Source organism: Amblyomma maculatum, chromosome 1 (assembly GCF_055883805.1).
Source record: "Amblyomma maculatum isolate TAMU_Amacu chromosome 1, ASM5588380v1, whole genome shotgun sequence".
Taxonomy (NCBI): domain Eukaryota; kingdom Metazoa; phylum Arthropoda; class Arachnida; order Ixodida; family Ixodidae; genus Amblyomma; species Amblyomma maculatum.
The window spans coordinates 285097009-285119020 of record NC_139344.1 but is presented as its reverse complement, the minus strand read 5'-3'; positions in this window follow the sequence as shown (position 1 = coordinate 285119020).

The window sequence follows — 22012 nt, the reverse complement described above, 5'->3', positions numbered from 1 at the left end:
GGGTCCCTATCCCAGATCAGTGAAAGGGAACCGCTACTTGTTAGTAATCACTGATCATTTCTCGAAATGGGTAGAATTGTATCCCCTGAGTAGGCTAGACTCGAAGATAATTTGGGATAAGCTACTAGAAACATTCACTCGCTTTGGTTTCCCAGCTCAACTTATCGCTGATAATGCCACGTATTTCACAGGTAGGATTTTCAGTGACACCTGCAAAGTTCTTGGCGTGCAGCACAAAAAGAATATGCCCTACCACCCTCAAGCAAACATTACAGAACGAGTGAATCGAAATCTCAAGACTATGATGGTGGCATTCACGGAGCGGCACAAGGACTGGGACGCTCGTATCCAGGAGATGGCCTTCGCCACAAGAACCACGGTAAACCGGTCAACAGGTTTTACGCCAGCGGCCATTCTCCTTGGTCGTGAGCTCAGGTTCCCTATTGAGCATGCTCTGAATGGCTTTGATTTACGTGGTGTTAGCCATTCTAAATTCGCGCATGATCTTTCCAGCTGCTTGGCCTCGACTCTGAAGGTAGCAAGGGAAAACTTGGACTTTGCCCGCCTGGAACACTGTAACCAGTACAACAAGGGAAGGCGACCTTTGGAGTTCACAGTCGGCGACAAAGTCCTTCGCCGCACGCACCCACTAAGTGATGCAGCAAAAGGGTTTGCTGCTTCTCTCGGTCCACGATGGACAGGCCCTTACAGGGTAACAAAGCGCGTGTCTCGGCTTTCTTACTTTATTCGCCATGTGCAGGGTGGTCGAGAAACCGGACCAGTCAACGTGGCCGATCTCCGAGCTTACCACGGCCGTCCATTAGCCACATAGAACCACTTGACCTACCAGGCACTACGGCTACCTACGCTCTGCGGATACCTCCAAGCATGCGCCCCACCAGCAGCAGTACCAGTTCCGTCCTTATCCCGCGTTATTTTTGTTTTACACTTCGGGAGGTGTCCCGTCTTGAGAGGTGGGGAGTGTGAGGCACCACAGCCCATTTTAGCGTTTCAAACCGCGCGCGCTTTTTCCTGTTTGTGTTGGTGTCCGCCCGGGCAGCGAGAGTACGCATGAGCGAGCTGCCTGGAGCGGGGGCAGCATGTTATCGGCGCGAGACCGAGGGTAGATAAGCGCGTCGGAAGCATTGCTCGGGGCCTAGCTCGGGGCTTTTCGCCGGGCGGCCGGCCAGCGAAGGGCGGCGAGGCAGCGTCCCAGGCCGGCGGGATGTACACGGACGACGGCGCGGGGTCCTGCCAGACGAAGACGGAAGCGGTGCCTACAAGAATGCCTTAGGAGTATTAGCGTGAGCGCTGCCACGCGAGAAGCAGTGCTTTTGGCCCTATTACTCGCCCTATCTGCGCCGCAGTGTGTTTTGTGTTGCCGCGGTGAAGCACTGACCCATGTTCCGTTTTATTCTGCATAGTCCATTGTCGCGCACTTCGACGGCATATTTTCAGCGCAGTTAGAGGGGATAGAGTGTCGTCATGGCAGCGAAACATCCCTCACGAGATGGAGACACGGTGCTATAAAAATTGGGTCAAGCTTTGGCGTGCCTTACCTTAATCACCTCAAAATGTGGTCCGGGCCCCATAAAATTTGACCTTGACTTGACCTTCGCTGAAATGTGGTCTGGGGGTATCCGAGCACTCAAGTTTGGCTTAGGTCACCATGCAATTGTGAGCCAAGCTGTCGTTAACCTGCTTTCTAACCTTGCTCTTACAGAGCCATGAGCTGTCATTCTTCCTTTTTTCGCTTTTACACCGTGATGTAGCAACTCACCTACGGTGCCATACCATTTCCTCGGCCCTAAATGCTCGAAGTATTTTACTCAGACTGCCGCATTGTTTTCCGAACATTTTCCAAAATGCGTACACTAACATATCTTTTAATGAGAAGGTGCGTAGGTCGGCCTGTACTCTGCTGCTACGCTCCTGGACAAGAAAGTGCATTGGCATAAGAATTATGTGAGGTGACATAATCATACAATCGGCTGCATGCACACTCATAGCACAAGTCATGAGCTTACCAGAGTGTAGCGCCGTTGCCCCATTCGTACATATAGCATACGGCCTTGGCGGCCGCTTTTCGATGGAGGCGAAAAGCAAGGTGCCCGTGTGCTGGGCGATGTCAGTGCACGTTAAAGAATCCCAGGTGGTTGAAATTTCCGGAGTCCTCCACTACGGCCTCTCACATAGCCTGAGTCGCTTTGGAACGTTAAACCCCACAAACCAAACCAACCAACCTAAAGCATACGTGTAATGAAACGGAATAGTGCGTTTGTAATGCGAATTCATAATCAGCCGAACTATACCCACTGTAGAGCGAAGGCCTCTCCAATATCCCTCCAATATTAACCCAGTCCTGTGCTAGCTGCATCTACTTGACCCGCGCGAACTTCTTAACCTCATCCACCCACCTAACTTCCTGCCCCGCCCCCCCTCTCTACACTTTCCTTCCCCTGGAATCCAATTTGTTAACCTCAGCGACCATTGGTTATCCTCTCTTCACACTATATGTCTTGCCCATGCACATTTCCTCTTCTTGATTTTTGTTAGAATGTCATTAAGTCGAGTTATTTCTCTGACCCATTCTACAGACTTCATATCTCTTAACGTCACACTATACCATTTTCCGTTCCATAGCCCTCTACGTTGTCCTCAACTTAAGTAGAACCCTTTTTCACGTTTCACTTCCCCGTTTCAGCCTCATAGGTGAGTACCGTTCCCTAACGGCTCTCAGGAGCAACGAACGTTGAACCGATGCTATTGTAAAGGCTGTTTCACATGATGCGACGCGCACGAAAAATTTCGGTCCAGTCGCAGTGTCGTTGCGGCGCAAATCACAACAGCCCTTTCACATGCTTGCGGCACCAGCGATTTCTGTCGGTGCGGCACGTGCGGCGGCACTATCATATTTACCAACAATAAAGGTAGAACTCGCGTAAGATTAAATGCAGTATTTAATTTATGTTCTTTATCAAAATATAAAACACTTTATGCAAAACAAACATTTTTAACTTTTTCATTTTGTACGCAGCTACGTACAACAGTCACATCAGGCTGAATTCCATAGGCTGGCGGCCGTCTCGTTCGCAACGATCGCTGCGACGGGAGCGGCGTGCGACCAACATGTTGGAAGTCTGTCGCAGCCGCTCTGTGACGGGAGCGGCGTGCCCTTCTGTCGCTGAGCGGCTGAAATCGCACACTGCTGCGGCGAGAATCGCATCATGTGAAACGGCTTTAAGGCAGTGTTGAAACCGAATGCGCGGCAGCTCAACGAGTGACATCACCATGGTTGTCGTCGGTAAATGGAAAATCGCGGTGGTTACGTGTGCCGCATAAAGTTCTCCTCTGAGCAAGGCATTTCATGCGTGGCCGCAGATTAGCATGGGCATTCTGGTGTTAGCTAGGTAACCGTAGTTTATTATCCGCACGCGTGCTCATAAGTGGGTCTTCTTGCGACATACTCGCTTGCTGTATTAGCCTACGTTCAGATGCCTCGTACACCTCGGCCCACTGGGCCGGTTAATGACGTCACAAAGGAATAACCTTGGGTTACCTTGTACCAGCTGCAGGACTGCTTGCTTTGGAAAGGTGATTGCGTTTGCCGCCAGCCGTTCGCTTCTAGCAGAGGGTCTCTCGCTGTGGAGGCTTCATACACACCGCACTAAATTGTAAATTGTGGTGTTTACCGTTCCAAAGAGACACGTACGCTGCGAGGAAGACCGCGTGTAAGCCTCCTGCGGACTCATTTCCACCAACATAATTATTTAACTTAAATCGCACAGTGTAACGGCATGTCGTTTCGCCTCCATCGAAATGCCCTCAGCATTGGATCCCGCGATCATGTTATCAGCAGCCGAACACCTAAGCCGCCTCCGCGGTGTGACCCCTTTTTCCTATAATTGCACTACAGAACGAAATACATGGTATGCCTAAACTCATAACCGACAATTTTACTCACTGAAAACGCTGCTGACGCATATAACGTTGGCTCGTTCACGAAGTACATATTATGGGTCCGTGCGATATTTCAAGTGCCCCACCGGGGTAGTGCAGTGGTTAGACGCCCGACTACTGTGCCGGAGCTGCGTTTCGAATGAAGCGAAACGAAGAGGCGTCCGTGTGCTCTGCGACGTCAGAGCACGTTAAAGATCCCCAGATGGTCGAAATTACTCCGTAGCCCTCCACTACGGCTCCTCTTTCTCTCTTTCCACTTTCACTCCCGCCTTCCTTCCGTCCCTTACGGCGCGGTTGAGGTGTCCACAGAAACAAGAGTGACAAATACTGCGCCTTTCCCTTCCTGTGAACCAATAATTAATTTTAAAATTTTCAAACCAGTCAAGGTTTTGAGTACAAAGGCATCGGTGAAGCTCTCTGAAGTTTTATTTTCTTCAACTCGTCTTCACTTTCAATCTCTTTCAACTCGTCTTTTATAGCTCTTTTCATTCTTACAAAGCACGAGAAATGCTCGCATGAGTGTAGACAAGGCACTGAAATAATATCGCTTGCTTCGCTGATGATCAATATAAATGTTTTTGTACAACGCATTTAATAATGCGCATGATTCTTATTACGTCGCCTTAAAGGGGCACAGTGACGTTCGTCAGGTCGCTAATTCCAGCCAACCTTTATGTTATTTGCACCGTGCCGACGTCTGTTTAAAAAAAAATGCAAAAATCGGCGCGCGGAAACGAGAGTTATTCGGTTTATAAAGTCTAAATACAAGAAGAAAAAAAAGAACAGCGCGTCTGAGCTGGTGCGACAGGGAGCCCCTCTCCCATTTCGCTCGCCCGGAGCTCGACTTCCGATACGTCAGCAGAAACGCGTATCGGAAGATATTCACCATGGTTGCCAGTCCAACTCAACCTGTAGCCACGCTTTTTGGCAGCGTCGTTACCATGGTAGCGACGCCATGGTAGAATTAGTATGGTAGCGTAACTCCCATAGAAGCCTGCGTGTCGACTCTGAGCGAGGCTTTAGTTTCCCGGCGCCCCCTGCGAACTGCGAGGCAAAACAAACACGTGACGTTGCTTGTGACGTCGCAGTGACGTACTTTTGGCGGGGAATTTCATTGTCTTTTTACTTATGAACGAAAAACAAGGCCAAGAACAACGGAGGCAGAACGATGCTCGGATAAGGCAGAAAAATGGACACCGTAACTGTTCTGCCAACTTTACTTGACATGGATTTCTACTGTCAAGTTTTACGTCAACTGAAATGTTACGGCATCTTTACCCACCTTATCATAGCATCGTTCTGCCTCCGTCGTCGTTAGCCTAGTCTTTCGTCGCGCGTCATGTAAACGCATTCTGGGGCTTATTTCTTCGGGCACGTTTGTGAACAAGGACCTTCAAGTGAATTCGGCAAGCACGTGGACAGAATCTCATGGCTTGAGGGATTTCACTAAGGGCATAAATGAGTGAAGCTGTACTGCATAGAAAGCCGGGCTTTATTAATTTACGATTACTTACATAGACACTTCACGACAATGCAAATCTTGAAGTGTAAGAAAGCGACCACCGCTCATTCGTCATGGTCTTCATGAAATCCTCGTGATAACAAAATGACCTGAGCGTAGGTCTCCAAACGAGACGCGGTGAGATTATAAAAGGGTAAAAGATCTTGCTAACAAAGTATGTACATATCAGTGTCAAAGAACAAAATACAAACGAACGGAATAACTAACGTTAGCGCTAGAACACCGGCCTGTAAGAGCTTAGGTAAGCAATTCAAATTGGGATTGCTAGTATTTAAAAGTTAATGCGTCTGAGAAGTGAAAATATCTGCGATATAGCTTCGCTCCAATAAATCTCGCCCTGTTCACAATTCCATTTTTTTTACTCGCGCTTCATTTGCCACTGAGAGGAGTCAGTGTGAGGTTACAAATTTACAACTTAAGCATTTAACATGTTCATGAGAAAGATCCCATTGACAATAGGAACATCCCTGCGATAACAGCTAAAGCACAGTCAGCGAACGTTGGTGCGGTAATACGGCGCAGTAAGCAAAACACGCAGTAAAGAGAGCGGAACGGAAGGCTTTGCGCAATGCGACACGCGTCTTGAGGGCAATAAAATCTCACCTTCACCGTTCAATTAAAACATGCAGCGATACGCCGCTCATGCGGACTTGTATCCGTAAAACAAGCCACCACTTTTGCGACGTGCCTGGAAGGCCGAGCCGCCGAGCTGTGACGCAGCATTGTCCCATCGTCCGGAAATGCGCCCATGCAGCGGCAATCAGTTTCTCATCGAGCACACACAGTCTTCGCCTTGCTGTAAAGCTCTACCAAAATCAGCAGAATGAAATACTGACTTTGCCACAGATAACCCACTCTGTACGCAGCACGCAACGATAAGCATTGAACCGGGGCCGATGACGCACCCCTTCCGCGAATGAAAAAAGCTTCGGTCTGAGCCATATCTGAGCTTTGGGCATAGAGAAAGAGGGTGCGTTCCAATACCCCCTCGTAGACGTCTACGGCTACGCGAGCAGCCGCCATCTTGGGACGCGTTCCAATTCTCGCGAAGCAGTCTCGCGAAGACGGCTTCGCCGAAGTCAACATTCTTGCAGACTACTTTGCTGTCTGAACATGGCGGACAGAGCGCGGTTCGCGCTGAGCGAGTCGTGCGTGCGGTGATTGCAGTAGCTGTACGGTGGTCGTGCTCTTTGCGAACGCCGGAGTATGCATATGAACGATCTTTCAAACTTGAGTTGTTACGTCAATGTATGCGCTAGCTAGAGGCTAATTTAGCTGTCTTTATGGTCGTGAAATTCATAGCACTGCAGATTCTTGTACCGCGCTCTGAGAGGAAGGTGTGCGTTGGATGCTGTTGGTCTTCTTTTTTAACTTGACGACAAGTTTCTTCAGTCTTGATGTTATCGACGAACTCGTCGCTTTCTGGGCACTTCGCCGGGAGTCAGGACGGCTGCTGTACGGCGCACGTGTGTGTTTCTATCTTGCTGTAGCAACCGTGTCAAACTCTTCCGCGGATTTTCAGTTAATCTGGGAAGAACGAACTCGCCTGACGATGCCGACTTGTTGCGCATTGATTTTTTTGTGCCTGTACATTATTAAGACGAGTTGTCTTTGGTTTCCTCGTCTAGTGACTACAGACAACAGGTGTAACGACATGAATTTTTTCGTTTGCTGTAGCCGCTTATTACCTTCCGTCTGTAATCCCCTCAAGTTTACAGTATTTTGCATGTTTCATTATTACAGCTGTGTGAATGAGACATCTGAGAAGCATGCACACTTCAGCATCAGTAATAAAGAAGGAAAAACGGTCTAACGTTCTCTTGTCAATTCGTGGCGGGCTCATTGCGTGAGAAGTCCGTCTGCTACAAGTTAACCTATTAATAGTCTATCTACGTTGTGGCGATTACAAATGTAATATTGTTGCTGCAAAAAATCGGCAAACCGTTAAAAACGTGATTTTCACCTGTATTGTCGTAAATCTTTAAAGAAAACAGCGTTATAATAATTATTCAAACGTTTTAGTTCAACCTTTATGCCGCGAGGTGACGCCAGGCGTAGACAGGTAGAGGCGTTCCAATACGCGAACCTGTAGACGTCTACGTAGACGTCTACGAGGCAGTCTTGCTAGACGTCTAAGAATTGGAACGCACCCAGAGATTGGTAAAGAGCGGACACTCGGCGAAAACCAACGTTTTGACGAAAACTGGCCCCATGAAATGACGTGAGACTCTTTGCGCTGCCGCCGATTGATAGATGGCGGCACCAGCGCGGACATGCGCGGACGCGCGCGCGACGGCAATCGCTGCAGCGGTAGCCCGCCGGAGCAGACGACAAAAAGTTATCGAAGGGAGCGAACGGTTGTCTGCTCGCGCCTAGCCCTGCCTGTGCGGCACAGACCGCATATTTTTCTCTCTCGTGCACTGCTACGCGGACGACTGTGGTTTGGAACGACGTCAAGGTGAGCAACGTTTTTTGCTGAACTACGCTGCATTTGAAGCAGTTTACCATGACCACGCCGGCCGGTGCCAATTAAGTTTCGCAGCTCGTGAACAGGCGCGCCGGCTGTTCAGGAGCAATTTGTGACGCTCCGGCAGTTTCCAACCGCGGCGAGGTTTAATATGTTGTGTTCCTGCGAAACTGAGCTGCATTTCGAACAGTTTATCTCAGCACGCTGGACAAAGTAGCATGTGAAGGCACCAAGGCACACCGTTGCGCCAACATGGCGTATTAGCCGGCCGGTGCGGCCAGGCCTTGACGCGGTTTGCGGAACGGCTAATGTTCTTAAGTGTCGTGTTTAACAAGGGGACGGCAAGGTTAGAAATGTTGCATTCTTGACTTTCTTCTCAAACTGTGCAGTATTTCAGGCAGTTTAGCTCAGTACGGCGGAGACTGCGCTTCACAAAGTCGCGCATGAAGGGCAAGCTAACAGGCATGACAAGGCGTGCTAGCTGGCCGCCGCGGTGACGTGACATGCCGTGAGGCGGTTTTGCGAACAGCTAGTTTTGCGTGGTATCGCGTTTAAGAGGGCAACCGCAAGGTGAGAAATGTTTCATTATTGTCAAACTGCGAGGCATATCGGGCAGTATAGCTCAGCACGGCTGTCTGCGCTTCACAAAGTCGCGTATGAAGAGCAAGCCAACATGGCGTGCTCGTCGGCCGCGGTTTTGCGAACGGCTAGTTTTGCGTGCTGTCGCGTTGCATTTAACTGGACAACGTTAAAGTGAGAAATGTTTCATTATGCGGCAAGCTTCATTGTTTCAGCTGTTCAGTGCTTTTGAGGATTATTGTTAATTTAGTGGCTGTTGTTTGTGGTTTCTACGTGGACATAGGCCACCAACCACCGCGGGTTCGAGCGTCGCGCGAGCCGAAGCCCCGATCAGCCGTCACCGCGCGCGCACTGAAACACTGCAGCGCGCACTCAACCTCCACCGGGAGGAGAGCACTTCGCTGCAAGGACACCAACCTCCAAGTTCACGAAGGAGACGTTTATTGAAACGCCATCCTCCCGCGGCACACACATACACATATTTACAAACGCACATACGCATATTTACAAACGCACATACGCACACACATACACAGTCACCGTGTCAAGGGAGCGCGCGAGGAGCAAGGCTCCCCTGCGCGCACGAAGTGACACGGAGTGCGCGCCGCAAGCACGCAAGGGCGTGCTGTGATCTCTCTCTCGCAGTGACCAGAGGGTTCCTTTGAGAGAAAGTGGGCAACCACCGCAAGGTACGCCTGTCGCGGATCGTTGGATCACGATCGACAGGCTCGAGTTGCGCTCTCAGGTAAGACCCGGAGCATACGAACTCGAGTACACACTTGTCTGCGCGGACAAAGGCCGGCAGACAAGAACAGTAGCGTACGCACCTTACGATGTCTCGGAGGAGTCTCTCTCTGGGCTCCGCTCGGACAGTCGCGCGAGCGCGGCTGTCGAAGCGGTGCCGTGTTCCCGCCAAAAGGCGCCAATGAGAACAGCCACTGGGACGCCAGGGCGGAGCTGTGGCCCGAACGACAGTGACAAGTCGCTCGAGCCCCTCTCCGCCGCCTCAGGCGGGAGAAAGGAAACGGGGAGAACAACTGGGAAGCGGGCGGCGGCCGCGCAAAGGGCAGCCGCAGCAAGCCCGAATCCCACATGTTTCACTCACTGTAGAAATGCATTTTCAGATAGGTTCGGTTAGCCTGCATTTCCTGACCTTTACGTTGCAAGAGTAGCTTTTGTATCAATTTTACAAATGACAGCTTTTCTGTCCTGGACTATAACTGCTGCTCACCAAGTCTTCAATACGCTCCCACATGCACAGATGTGTGCGCGGTGCAGTGGCCTTACATTTCATTGCAACCTTCTGCACCATCTTCATTCCTTTTCCAACAGCACTGCATGGACACACGGACTGCAGCCGAAGCGCGGCAGATACGACGAGTGAACGGCGTGGCCTTCCCCCAAGCATCAGTACTCTTCTCTGCCCTGAACAAGGTAGCCGCGACTGGGTATGTGTAGTTTGTGTATAATGCCTTTTTTTATTACATATGTTTTGGCATAATTCGAAAATCAACGTTATGCTATTTTTTTCTCTACCTAAAGGCTGTTTCTCGCCTTGTGTATTTTTATTTTTCATTACTGTGCACATCGCCTAATGTGTGCCAAGTTTTCTTAATGCATCCGTCTACATTTGTTGCATCTCTCATGTGTTTTATATGCAGCAAAATAAATGTTCATTTCACAAAGCACTTGGCGTCTTTCCTGCAATACTGTTTTGCAAAGGCTGTGCAGCTGCGTTGATGGCCAGCTTAGAGAACTGGGAATTTGTTTTTCATGTTGTTAATATGCATGCTGAACATAAATAGAAACACTAGCAGACCATATAAAACCAAAATAATGCGCCAAAAGGGCAGGGAAGGGCGCAGCGCATACTAGCATTAAAATCGCGCGCCTTTCAGCAAGACCGGAAGTAGTTGCCGCCGGCCGCTTGGTGCGCTACAGTCAAATGGGCCCTATGGGAGTGTCCGCTCTTTACCATTCTCTTTCTCTATGCTTTGGGCAACTACGCAGCGGATACTAAATGGCCGAGAGAGGCCGTTAGAAACAAGTTAAAATATTATAAATGTGACACTTTTTTTTACGCATGAAACAAAAACTGCATTCATTCCTGAGCGTGAATATTATGTTTTCTTTCTAGTTCTTTGGAGTTCTGGCAGATCTTATTTTCTGTGCTTTAGTAATTTGCCTCACAGTTCGCAGGTGCCCTCATCATCGAGTTGATGCCGCTGGCAATAGGCAGCTGCACGCGTTTTCTTCCAAGTTACGTGACCATTTGAATTGACCTTGGCGACGCTGCGAAGCTGTGCTATGAGGACAGGCTTCTCCGCCTGCCCAAAGCTAGCCTAGCCCACCAGACGCTGCTCCACGCCATCTTTGCGGGTGTATCGGCGAAGTGGACCCGACGGTCAGCAAATCTGCATCGCCGTTTTGGTGTTCCGCCGGCGTCCATCGCTGATGCGGATCACTCTAGCGCTACTTGTGCGAAAGTTCGAGCACGAGTACGAAAGGCGGAGACGGAGGAATGGCATACAGGAGCTAAGGCGGAGCTTACCCTGCACCTGTACAGGGCCAGCAAGGAGGTCATCGGCCGGGAACGACTATATGACAACAGCCTGGTCAGTGGCCTGCTGGCGGAATCCCGCTGCGGAATACTGCGGACTCGGGTGTAGCGAGCGCGCTTCACGAACGATCTCGACACAACTTGTGCCATCTGTAGAGCGTCGGCAGAAACGATCAGACACGTGATTTCGGACTGGCCAGCGATTTTGCTGACCTCTGAGATCCGAGTGTAGTCAGCTGTCTTGGAATTTGAGGGCTTGTTGACAACACCGTAACTAACCGAGTTTACAGTCCCTATCTTTACAAGCACTTCAAGAACCCAAGCGGATTTAAAACACCTTTTATTTGTTTTCTGCATAGTAACTTGAAGAACATTCGATTGTAAAATCTAAAATGTGTGCTCAACCAATCAGCGAAGCAGTGCCGAAGCGAGAAGGAAACGTCATATCCGTCAACGAACTTCGCCGTCGTGTGTCGCTCACATCGGTACCAAAACACTGATTATTGAAACGGATTAAAATATAACGCGCTACGATTTCGCCGTTATGATTGGGCTTCGGGGCATCGGGAAGGTGTAAAGAACTCAGAGGCCGACTGGAATTAGTGGTCTGGCGAACGTCACGGCGCCCCTTTAAGATGCCAATGGTGACAATGACTAGTCACATATGCGTGATAATGCCACGACCTTCAACGCAGCCGTTTAATGGTTGGGTTATGGGGGTCAACGTCCCAGAGCGAATCAAGCTATAGCCTAATAGAGACGCCGTAGTGGAGGGCTCCGAAAATTTCGACCACCGGGGGTTCTTTAACATGCACTGACATCGCACAGCATACGGGCGCCTTGCTTTTCGACTCCATCCAAAAGCGGCCGCTGAGGCCGGGATTCGATCCCTCATTGTTGGGCACAGCCTTAACCACAGCACCTCCTCGGAGGGTCAGCCGTCTATTATGCAAGTTTTTCAAGAATAGCACTCTCGGGCCACTGCTTTTCAGTTTACATATTAATGACATCATTTCCATTTGCAGCAATCCTGACTGCACCATCTACGCTAATGGTATGAGCCTGTTGTTTCAACGCAGAGACACTGGTTCTCGAAGTTAATGACACTCCAAGAGGAATGAATAAGCGGAGCCAATTATGTTCATTGGTCACCATCACCGCAAAAATAAAAACCAGCCTTTTCTGTTCACGCCAGCGTATGGAGCCAACAAACTATGAACTGCATCTAGGCAATTGTCGAAACGAATTAGTCAACACAGTAAACATTTTATGGGTTTTCTTCAATGACAACCTATCACGGGATTCTCACTTTGGCTATATTAACAAACGACTCTTTAGATGTAGAAGGGTCTCCAATTTTTTATCTTTTCTTGCGGGTTTTAAAGCTTATAGTTTAGCTCTCTTACTTTCTCATCTTAATTACTGACTAGGGTATGGGGAGAATCCATAGAAAAAAGTATGAGCAATGTATATATTTTGTGCAAAGAAATATTCGTTGTATTTAAAAGTGAATTGTTACGGGAATACTGAATACATAATTAATATGACGTACTACTGTTTATGTGATAAGATTTCCTTCCCCTCTGGGCTCGCCGCACTACACGCACAGAAGCTGGCGATGCATCCCACCAACTGAGAGCGACACATACGCTGCCTGTGCTGAAGCTGTAAAAGAATTTCTGCGCCGCAAAACGGGCGCTTTAATTGCAACGCGTGGCTCCAATTTTGCCGGCAGCTTACTGACCTTAAGGAAGTAGCGCTTATTCGAATCCGAATGGGTCTGACTCCATACGGTCCTTGTGGGCATCGCCAATTCCTCTCCTTTCGACCCCGCTCCTGCTACAGAGGTGACGACATCATTTCCTAGTAACTTGCCCTGAACTTCGGGCGGCACGCACGCTACACCTCGACGACCATGATTACCACTATAACTGCCCAACCTACACAGGCATCTGGGCAAATGACCCCCCCCCCCCCCCCTGGTCCTTGTATGAATATCTAGATCTAGGTCACCTGTGCTGCAGCGCACATTTCCGCAATAAAAGAAGTAGAACAAGTTCATTAATGATAATCACGTTGAATGTTTGCAGTAAACGAAGTTCAAGACCAATGTTCTGTTAGCTTTGGTAATGTTAGCTTTTCAGCTAACATAGAAGAAAATCTTGTGTAAAAGATAGGACGAACTACAAGTTACAGTTAATGAAGTTTAATATATATATATATACAATGTACAAGGGCTGGTTATAAAACGGCTGTGGCTAAAGGTACGTCGGACGGACCTGATCAGGGGTGGACCCGACGCGTTTTTCTCCGGTGTACGTTTTTTTAGGGGTACGGCGGACGGACCCGATCGGTGGGGTTCAGGTTTACGCCCAACGGACCCGATGCATTTTTCTCCGCGATACGCAAGGTAGATGGGCCTTGGGATACATCGGACAAGCCGGACGGATCCGAGACCCCCGAATGTGTGGTTGTAGCAACAACTTGGTAGCGATAGCCAAATGTAGCCAAACCGAAGTTGGTACGAGGTGTGCGAGGTGGAAGAATTATGTACTGCATACGCGAAATGTGAAATTACGAATAATAGTAGAGTGGCAAGAATAGTGCCTAGAATGGGTGATAGACTACGTTATGGCATAATAATAGGTTTACGTGAGTTGGACCGCGGCAGGGTGGCCAGCACGCACGCCCACTCATTTGTTAGTTATGTAGTTTTGATTCTTCAAAGTTTTGTCACTATCACCTGTGATGAGATGCGTCACGTAACGCGTCGCTTTCTGCTCGTATTGAGGTTTAAATGTGCTTTGCGGTGCTGCAAGTTCTACATAATACAAGCGGCGCTGAAAATGCTGGGTACCGCCGGCGTGTCTCTAGCCCAAGCATCATGTCATTTTTGTTTGCTGTACGACTGGAGGCGTAGGCGCAGGTTTGTGCTTTCCGTGAGATGCTGTGATGTCCGGACAAGAGGGCTGTGTGAGATTACGGGAGTGCTGTGATGAGTGCGCAGATGTCCATACGACGGACGGACATCAGCGTGTCCATTTATGATCGCCGATGTTCCACGTACATGTCAGTGTTTATTAGGTGCAGTGGTAAGTCCAAAAACGTCGCGTAAAGAGAGCGTCGTGGGAATTTATTTACATGCGCTGTGTAACAGTCAGACGATAATAAGTCATCGACAATTTGTTATCAGACTGCACTAAAGAGCTCAAAACTCGGAAAATTATATTTCTACAAAGTACACACCTGTTGTTGACATTTGTGCGTTTTGAAGCTTCAACAAAAAATTAAACGGCTATACTTCAACCTGGCCTTGCACAGAGGTGTTGGGAATGCACATGATACAGTTATCGCATGTTGGAGTGGACAGAAAATTATGTGTCCAGCCCACACCGCCGAGGTGCGCATTACTACAGGTAAAATGGTTCAGGCTTCTTAAAATATTAGCTGCCTGGCACAGTACCTTCCTATATGTTCAGGCTTTGTACTATTGTTGAAGGCCACTTTATCATTAATAAAGGAACGAATATGCTTTATGTGTTAATGACTAGTGCTTTTTCAATGTATTATGTTCATTTCTTTTTTAGTTTTCTCTTAGTTTATTTTGCTTTTTCAGGCTAGACAAACACAAATGGCACACTTTTAAACTTGTCAGTCCAAAGCTGAATATGAATATCTGCCATGCATGTGACAGCTGTAATGCTGGAAAGGTTTACGTGTATAGGATGTACGTACCGTCTTTGCCAAAAGTAACCAGGCTGCGGAGTCTACTTGTTAGCTGTGTAATGAAGCCTTTAGGGTACCCTTAAAGGCCGACATGGTCCTAAAAGCTAAGTATGAAGGCTGTTCTTACTAATGAACTGATTAAAGTTTGACAGGTGCCGTGAAGGCGCTTTTACAAGACCGAGAAAAAAACCGTCCAGCCTGGTTACTTTTGGCAAAGACGGTACATGCTGCAACATCTGAGCGGTGCGTTCGGCTGCTTGCCCCAAGGTCGTGATATTTAATCCCAGTGATGGCAGCCGCACTTTGTTGGAGGCAAAATGCAAATGCATCTATTTCCTGTGAGATGTCAATGCAAAGTACAAAGCCCAGACAGCCAACTTAATCTGGAGTTCTCCACTACAGTATTCTTCATAGCTACATATGTAACTTTAGGATGTGAAACCCTACATGCCACAGGTAGGGTGTGTTGTTTTTTGATTTTGTAACCTCTCATCTATGCTGTGCAACATTTGGCTAATTGTAGTTCTCAAATAGTTGTTAATGATGAAACCGAAGCAGTTCTTGGCATGGTTTCCGGCTTGGATTAATTTGCTAATTGCCGTTCTTTGGAACTTGCATCAATGCTGGACAGTTCAAATAGCAGGCAGTTGAATTACAGGAATGATGTGGATCATGCATTTCAGTTCTGACAAATTGAAAGTAATGGTCCCCTTCATGCATGCACAGGTGCCCTTAGACAAATACATAATTGAATGTGTGATTGAGATGCATATCAAGGGTCAACAGAAGGCCATGCGGAGCTAGTGCGGTATTCTTCATGAAGGCTAAAATAAAATTGTACAACAGCTGCGGTCCCATGCAGAAAAAATTGGTAATTTTGTGTATGATGTGATTAATATCTGGTTTATCATGCCAAACAACTACGGCTATGAGGGATGCAACAGCTGAGGGTTCTGGTATATACTCGACCACCTGGGGTTCTTTTACATGCATCAGCATCCTCGTTAACGATGGTCTCGGGCATTTTCAGTGCTATCATTTTCCTCCCCTTGAAGAATGAAGAAAATGACAAGCCTTGAGCAGAAAATAAATTAGGGAGACACCTAGTCTCGACCTGTAAGGGTACGATGCACCAGCGTTAATGGCTCTTGTCTGCAGATCCCCACTGTGGTTTCCCGTTAATTTACATGCCCTTTGCTACACACCTAATCTTTAATTCCTTAATTCATGTCTCTGTTATCTTACACATACTCATTAGCATACAATCTTAGGCTGCCCTGTTATGTGATAGACAACCTGGCATAGACCTCTGTAAGCCTCGCGTTAAGCAAACTACAAACATGCCTCCATCGCCTTTCTTATTCGGAGCTGAAACGTCCCAGAACATATTTCAGTATAACTTTGTAAACTCGAGGGAACAGCTCCTCCCATTCGTGTGGCCTCGTGACATTTGGTTTTTGGCACTTTTGGCTTGTGCACAGGGTCAATCTGTTAATCATGCTGGTTAACATGCATGAAAAAGATATTTTCGCACGAACATGGTGGCAAATTTTCAAGCGGTGCACTGCAGATTCTGCAATGGATACCTATATGCATGCAAGGGCGGCATCATCACATAACATGATCAAGAGCTCTGTCAATACCTGCAGTTAGATGGAACTTCAATGCCATTAAAGGACCACCTCATACAATGGTTGTTGTTACCACAAGACTTGTTCTAACAGTGTGCTGCTGACACCATTATACTGAGCGATGGACATATATGCATACCTTAGATAGCTTATGATTGTGGATCTTATTTATTTTTATGACTTCCAAGGAGTTCCTGATGTCAGAAGCCCTACATATTATGAAAGCGGGACAGAGTGAATATGCTGCATGGAGATACCAAGAAGCTTGTACAAAGAAAATTGAGAGTGAAATTGCAGGAATTTTGAAACATTAAAACAGTGTGCTGCTGACACCATTATACTGAGCGATGGACATATATGCATACCTTAGATAGCTTATGATTGTGGATCTCATTTATTTTTATGACTTCCAAGGAGTTCCTGATGTCAGAAGCCCTACATATTATGAAAGCGGGACAGAGTGAATATGCTGCATGGAGACACCAAGAAGCTTGTACAAAGAAAATTGAGAGTGAAATTGCAGGAATTTTGAAACATTAAAACAGTGTGCTGCTGACACCATTATACTGAGCGATGGACATATATGCATACCTTAGATAGCTTATGATTGTGGATCTCATTTATTTTTATGACTTCCAAGGAGTTCCTGATGTCAGAAGCCCTACATATTATGAAAGCGGGACAGAGTGAATATGCTGCATGGAGATACCAAGAAGCTTGTACAAAGAAAATTGAGAGTGAAATTGCAGGAATTTTGAAACATTAAAACAGTGTGCTGCTGACACCATTATACTGAGCGATGGACATATATGCATACCTTAGATAGCTTATGATTGTGTATCTCATTTATTTTTATGACTTCTAAGGAGTTCCTGATGTCAGAAGCCCTACATATTATGAAAGCGGGACAGAGTGAATATGCTGCATGGAGATACCAAGAAGCTTGTACAAAGAAAATTGAGAGTGAAATTGCAGGAATTTTGAAACATTAAAACAGTGTGCTGCTGACACCATTATACTGAGCGATGGACATATATGCATACCTTAGATAGCTTATGATTGTGGATCTCATTTATTTTTATGACTTCCAAGGAGTTCCTGATGTCAGAAGCCCTACATATTATGAAAGCGGGACAGAGTGAATATGCTGCATGGAGATACCAAGAAGCTTGTACAAAAAAATTGAGAGTGAAATTGCAGGAATTTTGAAACATTAAAACAGTGTGCTGCTGACACCATTATACTGAGCGATGGACATATATGCATACCTTAGATAGCTTATGATTGTGGATCTCATTTATTTTTATGACTTCCAAGGAGTTCCTGATGTCAGAAGCCTCACATTTTATGAAAGCGGGACAGGGTGAATATGCTGCATGGAGATACCAAGAAGGTTGTACAAAGAAAATTGAGAGTGAAATGGCAGGACTTTTGAAATATTGAAACAGTGTGCTGCTGACACCATTATACTGAGCGATGGACATATATTGTGGGATTCGGGCTTGCTGCGGCTGCCCTTTGCGCGGCCGCCGCCCGCTCCCCAGTTGTTCTCCTCGTTCCCTTTCTCCCGCCTGAGGCGGCGGAGAGAGGCTCGGACGACTTGTCACTGTCGTTCGGGCCACAGCTCCGCCCTGGCGTCCCAGTGGCTGTTCCCATTGGCGCCTTTTGGCGGGAACATGGCACCGCTTCGACGGCCGCGCTCGCGCGACCCTCCGAGCGGGGCCCAAGGAGAGACCCCTCCGAGACATCGCAAGGTGCGTACGCAACTGTTCTTGTCTGCCGGCCTTTGTCCGCGCAGACCAATGTGTACTCGAGTTCGTCTGCTCCGGGTCGTACCTGCGAGAGAAGCTCGAGCCTGTCGATCGTGATCCAACGATCCACGACAGGCGTACCTTGCGGTGGTTGCCCACTCTCTTTCAAAGGAACCCTCTGGTCACTGCGAGAGAGAGATCACAGCCCGCCCTTGCGTCTTGCGGCGCGCACTCTGTGTCACTTCGTGCGCGCAGAGGAGCCTTGCTCCTCGCGCGCTCCCTTGACACGGTGACTGAGTATGTGTGTGTATGTGCGTTTTGTATGTGTGTGCGTTTGTGTGTGTGTGTGTGTGTGTGTGTGTGTGTGTGTGTGTGTGTGTGTGTGTGTGTGTGTGTGTGTGTGTGTGTGTGTGTGTGTGTGTGTGTGTGTGTGTTGTGCGTGCCGCTGGAGGATGGCGTTTCAATAAACGTCTCCTTTGTGAACTTGGAGGTTTGTGTCCTTGCAGCGAAGTGCTCTCCTCCCGGTGGAGGTTGAGTGTGCGCTGCGGTGTTTCAGTGTGCGCGTGGTGACGGCTGATCGGGGCTTCGGCTCGCGCGACGCTCGAACCCGCGGTGGTTGGTGGCCTATGTCCACGTAGAAACCACAATATGCATACCTTAGATAGCTTATGATTGCGAGTCTCATTTATTTTTATGACTTCCAAGGAGTTCCTGATGTCAGAAGCCTTACATTTTATGAAAGCGGGACAGGGTGAATATGCTGCATGGAGATACCAAGAAGCTTGTACAAAGAAAATTGAGAGTGAAATGGCAGGAATTTTGAAACATTGAAATAAACAACAAACTACACTTTGTCAAACTTGTCATCGAGGAATGGAAATTATGCAGTCATCAAAAACATATCATGGAGGACATTTTAGGTCATCTTCACAAAAGACACACCCACGCCTGATACACAGTTTTCTACTTATGAAAGAGGACAAACCAATATGCAAGGAGTGTGGAGATAAACTAACAATTAATAAACCATATCTTACATGTGCGCCAGAGTCGAGAAAATAAGAGGAAACATTTTGTCCAATTTTGCAACAGATCCCTCTCCATCCCAGCATGATCCTAGGAGAGACTGCAGTACGTAGTTCAAATCCCCTGCATTTTTGGTTTCCTCAAATGAACCAATGTTCCTAAACAAGCTAAAGAATATTTTAGTCATTACACACAAAATAAATGCATTAAACCTTGTTCTTGGTACATGGCAGCATTAGTCGCTTACGCACCATAAAAGTAAAGACAACGCCCTATGATATACGTATAGCTATGTTATACGAGATAAGCTTTCGGTCTGGTGCGGTCCTTATTCACGTGACAGCGCTGTCATGAGGGTCTAACGTCCCAGTGATCGGAAAGTGACCTTTTCCAAATTCTAGCATAATTTTAAGAACCATGGAGGCGATTCTACAGATATCTAAAGACGCGCGGGTGTTTGGTTTCGACTGGAGTACTCAACTGTTTTATCAGCGTCCACCTGCTTTGTTTCTTGAAGACAGCCTAGAGTGAGAGTGTTAAAGAGAATACATTTTTGAACATTTAGCGTGTTTCTGAAGGCGTTTCTTTCCATTACGGGGACCACAAAAAGCAGCTGAATGTCAAACGCCGCCTAGGTAGGCTTTCTAGCAAGACAGCGGTGTAGCGTGAAAAATTGCTCCGCCGGTCCAGCGCTGGCCGCGGACTTGAAAGACGAACTATTCGACTAACTACACCTGAAACACTGAGTTGTGAATATTATGAAAATCCGTCCTCTCTTCGATCATTGATACGTCCACAGTGGAGTATTTATGCGCCTCAGGGTATGCCAGCAGTGGGAACACGGATGCGTGGTTGAAGCAACGATCGCTTGCATGGCACCCTCTGCAAAATTCCAAGAGTCAGCTTCTGAAACAAAATGTGCAGCGCACAATTTCTACTGTGAACCGAAATCCGGCGACGCATGCATATCTCCCGCTCGTTTCAAAACTGAGGCCGTTAAGTCGGGTCACGTTAACCTCGAGCAGCTAGGTGGGTGTTTAAACTACATGTTCGCAGAATTCAACGACGAGAAAAAGATGCAGGCTGAGCACTTGTCTGGTCTTTCCCTGAAGTAATAGTAGTAATGCACTTTATTTAGGACTCAAGCGTCCAACAGGTAGGCTACCTGTTGTACCAAGGCCAGTACCAAAGAGCATTACTGTTCGTAAGGAAGCGGATCATTCGCGCTTCCGGCTTTCCGAATGTGCACCCATGTACTGCGGTGCAGCGGGACTTCGTCTCGACGAGTCGACGTGCAGCTCGCCGCTGTAGCAGCGTAGACTTCTAGTAGATTTGGGATTTAACTAGAAACATCCTATTTCCTCTATCTGCATGTGAGGAACGAGCATATGGCATTTCAAATACAGCTTATACACATACTGCGGCCGAATGTTCTGCACTGCGAGGTGTGTGTGTAGCGCCGGCGCTCAGTCTTCGGAGGTCGATGCGGGATCTAAGACAGCGTGAATGCTAGAAATAGCTCGCTTGCATCACGGGCAAATCGAGGTGATAGTTTAATGCAAAGCGAAATTAAGATGTATCACGATGCCAGCTGGTGGAGCCGGTGCATTTCTTCGCATCTTCTGCAGCTATGTGCGTGACAAGCGATGCTTGCAGTACACAATCCTGAGTGAAGATCTACGTTACAATGGGCGAACTATTCGTAGTATCTCATCGAGAGATATTCACGCGTAGCAGGCGGAATGCAGACATACGCGGTTGACGTGCATATAGCCATGAGTCTGTATATCGACGTTCGCCGTATCTTTACGAGAATCGAATGGATACGTCGGATGTATCTTTAGACACTTTGTATAGAAAAATACTAGCCATGATTCCACGCAAAGGAACCGGTCGCGCACACTCTCGAACACCCACTCCTCGTCTCGAGCTTCTCTCTCCGCCCAAAGGTTGTGTTCTGCTCTTTGTCAAAGTTGTCACGGCCACATGCCTCCCTTCCAAGAAACGTTCAGGTGGGAGCTGCCTCGCGTCCGAGCCAAGGACGCTACCTCGGAATCGGGAGCAGTGTTTCGGGCCCCTCCCGCACATGGACTCTCGCAAGTCGTAAAACAAGACGAATGGCCGTTTAGAAAATAAGCACACAAAATTAGACGCCCGCAACACTGGCTTACAGTTCCCACTTGCCTACTTTGACAGCGAGCATTTTGGTAACATTTGAGGCAATGTTCAACAGGCTCAGGAAGGAACAGCTGTTTACGTTAGGTAGCGAGGCACTGGAAGTAGTAGGCGAATAAGTCTACTTAGGACAGGTAGTAACCGCAGGTCCATACCATGAAAGCGAAATAACAAGGAGAATAAGATTGGGATGGAGCGCATTTCGCAAGCACTCGCAGATTATGACTTACCGGTATCGCTCAAGAGGAAAGTATACAACAGTTGCATCGTACCTGTACTCACCTGTAGAGCGCTGTGATCCCTGGAGAAAGGACGCGACAAAGGTGACGAGCGTACTCATTGGCTGTTTATTCTCCGTGTGTCTCAGTGAGAGTCGAGCGGCGGCGAAGAGCCCGCGAGGGCGTGCCGCCGCTGCGAGGGTGAGAAAGAGAAAGAAGGAAGGGCGCGCGGTGCTGTCGGCGGGGCTGCTCATGGTCACGGTCACGGGATAGCCAGTCACACACAGCTCATATTGCGACACCGAACTCCGAGCAGGAATAAGCAGGAACCGACACGCGACAAACCTATGGGGCTGAAACGTGGAGGCTAAAAAAGAGGGTTCTACGTTGAGGACAA